We start from the raw sequence: 7,776 nt of genomic DNA on the forward strand, positions 1-7,776 counted from the left end.
GGAGATGATGTCGTTGGCTTCTTTAAGCCCAACTTTTTTTTGATGGAGGTCCTCGAGGTTGGGTACAACCTCAAAACTTTCATCGAAGTCATTGGCCTCTCAGGACCTAACTTGGGTAGGCGGATCGTTGTTGTTTCCCCATATATATAGAGGGTTCCTTCCGCTTCTTGGGAGATTCCATTATTTTTTAGGTAGTTATCCTTCCCTTTCGGCGTCGAGTCCTTCGTTACCTTAGCACCAAAGTGTTTGTCTAGGTTCCCACTTCAGTTATCTAGTCACGCCATAGCCATGACTGCTGCTTCGGGGTTTGTCCGGCAGAGAGGGGAGAGTTCTTATCCCAGTGCTCAGGATCACCGAAAGTTTACCTTGAAGACTATTTCTTTGATAAGAGAGGAGCACCTTGAGTTAGTGAGGAGAGACTACGGATGTGGGGAGGAGGTAGCACTATATGTGCTTCCCCCGGATGTGGGTATCACGAATCCTACCGACGGATTCCTGAATGTGTACATGTATCCTTCCACACCGGGCCCCCTTGATAGGGTTGTGCTCCACTTCTGTTTAAAATATCGGGTTACCTTGGCGCAGATACACCCGTCATTTTGGCAAATAGTGTTGATGATGAGGTTCTTTGCGGAGAAGGCGGGGCTTGAATTCATGCTCAGCCACCTCATCAGGCTATACCAGCCCTTCCACCACCGAGGTCTGCTAACCCTGCGGTGCCGTTCATCCACGCCCTTCGTTGTTGATGACGAGGAAGATGGAGATCGGGAGTGGATTAGTCGGTTCGTCCGGGTCTTAACGGGCTCATGTTATCCCCGTGGAACTTATGCCATCCCCCGAGGAATGGAACTATACACGTATGTGGAGCGTCCCGTCCCTTCTCAAATTTATTTATGGCGAAGGCTTGTTTCATAGCCGTGTTTCCTCCATTTCTGCAGCGATTTCATGGGCGTCGGGCGACGTTCCTGATTTACCTGGTTGGGTTCAGAAGTTGGCGATCATCTCGACATGTGATGAGCGTAGGTGGCGAGCTGTGTCCCGGCTACTTTTTCCTTTCTTTGTTCATTTTGAGAGATATTTTCCCTTTTTGTGAATTAATCTTGCTGTCATAGGTGTCGAAAAGCCTTTAGAGGCAAGGCCGTGCTCCTCCGAAGAGGGGTAGGGGTGGCCAGTTCCCGGGCTAAAGGATGATAATATTAAGCGGGACATGCCCTTGCAGGGCGATGGCGCTCAGGGCGATGGCGCTCAGGGCGATGGCGCGATGGCGCGCCCGAAGTTTCTGGTACTGGAAAGATGGTTTCTCCGAGCGATTGTGCTTCGACCGGGGTCGATTCTTCCAGGGCTGAGGGGACTAGATCAACAGGAGTGCACTCGGCCTTCGAGGAAGTCCGCCGGCTTCACATTCCGGTGAGTTTCGACATAAGCCTTCCGAATCCCGCGTCTTCCCTTCCTTATCGAGTTTTTCTTTTGCAGGCATTAACAGGCTTAGGTCTGAGCTGCTCCGTCACGGAGCCAGGCTCCGGAAAGCTCTAGATGAGGATAGGTTCCTTAGGCTCCATTGTGAGGAAAAGGAAGTTGAGCTGGCACACTAGCGATATGAGGCGTACCGGAGCTCGAATAACGAGAGTTATTTGGAGGAGCAGGTAAATTTCCGTCCCAGGTCAGTGCGCATTCCGTCTTTCAACATTTGAGATAAACTCTTTTCCTATCCCAGCTGCAGAAAAAGACGGAGGCCCTGGAACGTCTTAGGGGTGAAGCTGATCGAGTCAGGAATGACTGTGGCAAGCTAAGAGCTTCGGCACAGGTTCAGGCTTCAAAGGAGAAGGATGCCTCGGCTAAAGTTCCTGCCTTCGAGGTTCAACTCCGCTTAGCTAGTGATATTGCTTCAGTTCAAGCAGATATGATCACGAAGCTTGAATCCGAGCTTTCGAAGGTAAGGGCTGAGATCATTGATGCTCGGACCGGAGTAGCACTGAGCCGAACAAAAGCCGATTAGGAGATGGCGATTCATTTGAAGGACGCTACCGATGCCCAAGCCAAGTTGAAGAGGGTCCTCAATGTGAAGAGAGGATCAAAGAATATGCTCGTTGCAAGTCTCGAAGAAAGATTCTCGAGTAGATCAGTGCCAGGGGTTTTGTTCTCTTAGAAGAGTTGGCGCGGGTGAGGCCGAACGAGCATGGTGCTCGGTTACTCCTGTCCGACACCGAGGAAAGAGAAGATAAGGCCGATAGGCTGTAGCCCTCAGGGGTAGGGCGTAGACTTTGCCATTTTGTATGTAGTATCTTCAGAACATGTTTGTAGATGGAGAATGTATTTTTTCGCGCATGTGTATAAAAGAAAACTTGTGGCTTTACCTCTGCTGTACCCCTTACTGTCGCATTTAGCCAGGTGAACTGGTCTCAGAATTGGCGAGTGATATGGCCCTGGGGCTTATTAGGCTGGCCCGGGGGCTCTTACGCGCTCGGTCGATGCAACCTTTAGTACAAGCTGGCGTTAGGGATTTTATGCTTTTGCTCAACTGTTTTGGGTTTAGTCTCTGAGTCGGGCTTCTAATTGAGCTCATTTGACCCTCAAGCTTTTATGTTTGCATGAGCTGGCGACAATGGCTCTTACGCCTTTGATCGAGGCGATCTTTTATGTACGTGGCCCTGAGGCACATTAAGCTGGAGATAATGGCTCTTACGCTTTGCCCCGAGGCATATGCTGGTAACTATTTTGGGTTCTGTCTCCTAATCGGGTTACGACTCGAGCTCAATTGACCCTCAAGTTTTCAGATGAGCTGGCGACAATGGCTCTTACGCTTTGGGCCGATGTGGCCTTTTATGTAAGCTGGCGACAATGGCTCTTACGCTTTGGGTCGAAGCGACCTTTTAATGTAGGTTTTGTTTTCCTCTCGTTAAGGAATTTTGAAATGATTTTGCTTGACCCTTCGTCGGTTCGGGAAGAACCTCGATTTCAAGTTGTTTGCGGCGATGTTCGACCACCTTGGAAGGTTTGGCTCGTAGGCTATGTAGCTTGAAGCCTTGTGATTTGGAGCTGACATGGTTGATGCTCTTTTGCCTATCGAGGGTAGCATGTTTAACCGGTTCTTTTCGAAGTATATTCGAAGTAATGGCCTATGATTTTGTAGCGATGGTCGGGCGTCCCCGAGTCGCGTTAGTTTGGCTGGTACGACCGTATGACCATAGTCATTTCTGTTTGGCCAGAGCCATTTTTGAACCCGAGTGTAGCAGTTTAGGTGTCTATATCGAGGGTATGCCTTTTCAGGAATCTTACAAATGCGATATATAGCCAAAACTTTGGGATCCAGTTTATGCCTGTAGTAAGGTCTTACAAAATTTTCATGCCTTTGAGGTCTTACAATTTTGTTGATACTTGGCACAAGTATGATTCATGCCTTGCTTGAGGTCTTACAGTTTTGTTGATGCTTGGTACAAGTATGATTCATGCCTTGCTTGAGGTCTTACAGTTTTTGTTGTTGCCTTATGTAGGTCTTACAAGACCGAGTCTGCCCGCTCGGGGTCGTAACGCCTCAGGTTTTTTAGTGAATGGCGATCAACGATAGTCTCTAAGTCATCGAGTTTGTTTTAGCTTGGAGCCGTTACTCGTGAGCTTAGAATTGCCTCATTTAGGGCTTACAATTTTGGAGATTCCGACCCTGAGGTCGTGCGGGTACCGAGTTATTGACGGCAGTCTCCGAGTATTCAGGGCGTTATTGATGGAGGAATCTTTATTGTGAAAATGCTAAGTTTCCTTTGGAGTATGAGATGCTTTGGCAAAACATATTCACTGATTACTTGGTACAAGTATATGTGTCGCCGCCATCAGGTGCCCGGCTATGCGGACACGGTTCATTCGACCGTTGGATCCGGTACATCATTGTCCCATTGGGACCCTATTTGGCGTTTCTCGGCCCTTTGAGCGAATGATCTTCTGTGGGGATGTCCTCCGGCGCTCGGGGTTTATTACAAAAGAAGCCTCGAACACTTGTTGGATCTTCCTTAGGTACCATATAGGTATTGCCTCGTTAAAAACTTTGCCGGTAAATCTCTCTTTCGGACAAAAGCTCGATCGAAGGAACAGAGTGAAACGGATGCTTTTAAAACCTTAAGGTCTTCGGGATGGGATAGCACTTTTGACCGCTTTGATCGGGCTCCTGCATTCGGGTTAGTATAAAAAATGAAATGAAAAGGGAATTGGTCGTACCTTAACGTGGGACGCGCCAGCGATGTTCCAAGGTCTGATACGTCCATGTTGTTTGTAATGAGGACGCGCTAGAGTCCTCTGCTATGTTTAATCGGGCTTAGCCGAAGATGTAGTTTGATTATCCTTAGGCTCTTTTGAGAGTGGAGATATTGGTGCCGGTGCCACGTCATGCACTGCGAACATTTCCCTGGCCGCGTGATGTTCCCGTAGATGGTTTTAATCCCATCCTTTGTTGAGAATTTCATCATTTGGTGGAGGGTGGACGGTAGTGCTCTCATGCAGTGTACCCACGGCCATCCGAACAAGGCGTTGTACTTCATGTCTCCTTCGATGACATAGAATTTGACATTTTGGGTCGTGCCGGCCATGCTGACCGGGAGAGTGATCTCTCCTTTCGTTGTTTCACTTCCCGTGTTGAATCCGTTTAGGACAAGAGTGGCGGGCATGATTTGGTCTAACAGTCCGAGCTGCTCTATTAACCTCGACCTAATAATGTTGGCCGAGCTACCTGGATCCACGAGTACATGTTTTATATGAAATGTATCTACGAGGAAAGAGATTGCTAGTGCGTCGTTATGAGGTTGGGACAAGGTCTCGGAGTCCTCCTCGCTGAATGTGAGGGCATCTTCGGGTACGTATCCCCGGGTTCACTCTTCTCTGGTGATGGATATTTTTGTCCATCTTATGACGGGTTTCTGGGGAGCGTCGACGCCCCCTAATATCATGTGGATAACATGTTGTGGCTCGTTTGTTTTGTTCTTCTTGGCCACCTCTCTATCTCGGAACTGATTTTTGGCTTAGTCGCTTAAGAATTCTCTGAGATGACCTTTATTGAGTAGCCTGGCTACTTCCTCTCAGACTGGTGACAATCCCCGGTTCTATGGCCATGCGTGTTGTGAAATTCGCATACCAACTTATGATTCCTTTGGCAAGGATCCGACTGTATAGGCCTGGGCCATCTGGTGTCCCTGATTCTACTGATGGCGAACACGATGTCTGATACAGCAATATTGATGTTGTATTCGGATAGGCGCGGTGCCCCTGTTGGCCCCGTGTTTCCGTCAAATTCGGTTCTGTTAGTGAGTCCCCGAGGATTCTGCCCTCGGTTGATCAATCGATCGTTACGAGGCGGGTTGCGCCTTGGGGAGTTTCTCCTGTCTTCGGTGTATGGCTGATACCTTTCTTTATATGGCTTCGGTTCCGTTGCTAAGAGCTTGCTCGAGTATACTGAGCCCGAAGGGGCACCTAATTGATCAGCCTCGACCCTGATCTTTGTCTGATATCGGTTGTAGATGTCCGACTCGGTTACGGCAGGATACTTGATCAGATTCTCTTTCAGCTGCCTCGAGGCCACTGAGCTCCCCTTGTTCAGGCCTTGAGTGAAGTCCTGCACCGCCCAATCGTCGGAGACCGGGAGTAGTTCCATTCATTCCATTTGGAATCGAGATACGAACTCTCGCAGCATTTCATTCTCCCTCTTCTTGATCTTGAACACGTCAGACTTCCTCGTTGCTACTTTGATGGCACCGGCGTGTGCCTTTATGAAGGAGTTTTCCAACATGGCAAATGAGTCTATGGAGTTGGGAGCTAGGTTGTGGTACCACATCATGGCCCCCTTCGAGAGCGTTTCCCCGAACTTCTTCAATATGACAGACTCGATCTCGTCGTCTTTTATGTCATCGCCCTTTAATGCGCATGTGTAGGCGGCAAGGTGCTCGTTTGGATCTGAGGTCCCGTTGTATTTTGGGAGTTCCAACATTCTGAACTTCTTTGGAATGGGTTTCGGAGCCGCTTCCTCTGGGAACGGTCACTTCACGAACTTCTTCGTGTCTACGCCTTTTAAGATTGGGGGTGCTCCGGGGATTTGGTCGACCCTGGAGTTGTAGGTTTCAACCTTGTTGTCATTGACTGCTATCACTTTCTCGCCTGACTCGATCCTTTTGGTGAGGTTCTCGAGCATTTTTACGATGGCAGGGTCGGCTTCCGATCCATTATTGCTCGATCTTTCCGTTACCTGTTCGGCTGGGTGAACTGTTCCCCGTGCTACTGTGCTAGGAGTTTTCAGGTGGCTTTGCAGCTGAGTGATAGCCAGCTATTGTACATGCAACATTTCGAGAATAACATGAAGGCTAACTCCCCGTTCTTCCCGATCTAGGGTTTTTTGGGCTTCCTGTTGGTCGCTTTGTTGTATCCTCCTGTCGGTGCGTGAGTTTTCGTCGATCTGCAGTGCGTCGCACGAGCTCGCATCCGCTGGAATCGGTCAAGGTGTGTTCTCGGGGTTCTGTGGTTGCGCATCAACAATTGGAATAGCCACACCGTTTTCTCCGTCATTTTCAAGGATGTGGTTCTCAACTCTGTTTACTGAGCCAGACATTTTGACCTGAAATCGAGGACCTTGGACAAGAAAAGGTGTGAAAGATAACTTGCGTTATATAACAAAACCAGCGAGAAAATAATCACTATTATTTTTAGCCCCACTGTGGGAGCCAAACTGTTTACCGTGAAAGTGGTAATAACAATTGAATTTGCTGATGGGACTCTAAAAATACGTGATCTATTTTTTATGCTAGTTGTTAAGCAATTGATGCTATGTGTATAAAGTCTAAGGACGAAATACGAGCTAAAATATAGTTATAACCAAACCGACGAGTTAGCCATTTGGGGCCTCGGACCGACTGATAAGGGGTCTCAAGGCTGATTCCTGGGCTCGAGCTCGAGCTATTAGGGATAATCGGGGAAGGGCTAACAGTTACAAAGTAATTGGCGAAGGCTCTTTATGGACAATGATGAGCAATAAATAAAGAACAAGTATAAAGATAACAAATAGGAGCAATAATATCAAGAGAGTATGTTAGAGAGAAAAAGAGAGAGTTCTTGTATATTCCGTATGAAGTAGTTTGAGCAACAACAGTTGATATAAAATAGTAAGGATCCCCTTTATATAGAAGGGGAATCCCAACATAGTACAAAATGCATTAATTGTAAAGATTTGGAGATGGGACGGCTAGACATTACACCCTGGTTCGGGTCCAGACTAGGCCGGCTAGGTTCTGTCAGACTTAGCCATGCGTCTTTGGAACTTCCTATTTTTATTCTAGCCACGGTCAATATTGCCTTTAGGCCGGGTGTCGACGAGCCTCGAGGGAGGGAACTCGGTCACAGCCTCGTATCCTCGAGGCCTCGAGATGATCTTCCGAAATGAATTAATGACCAAAAATTGGACCTTCCTATTTTGCTGCATACAATTAATAATTCAAAATGAATGATACCATCCACACCTTGGAAAATCAAATGAAAACATTGGTTGAGGCTCACTATGCCCACCAACTTGAGAGTGTGGAAAGAGGTCAAGAAGAGTCAAACTTTGAGGAAGAAAGTGAGCTTTATTGTAAGGAATCAGGAATTAAACATCCGCCAACCGACTTCATGCTTGTTGGTGATGCCAAGAAAATTACAGAATTAGAGTCAACCGGTGTAGTTGAAAATATGGTTGAATTTGACTCTAATCCGGGGGACCAAGAGGGTGCAAAAATTTGGAAAGAATTGAAATTTGGAGGCTTGATGTCACAT

The sequence above is a fragment of the Nicotiana attenuata genome, chromosome 6 (assembly GCF_001879085.1).
Source record: "Nicotiana attenuata strain UT chromosome 6, NIATTr2, whole genome shotgun sequence".
Taxonomy (NCBI): Eukaryota; Viridiplantae; Streptophyta; class Magnoliopsida; order Solanales; family Solanaceae; genus Nicotiana; species Nicotiana attenuata.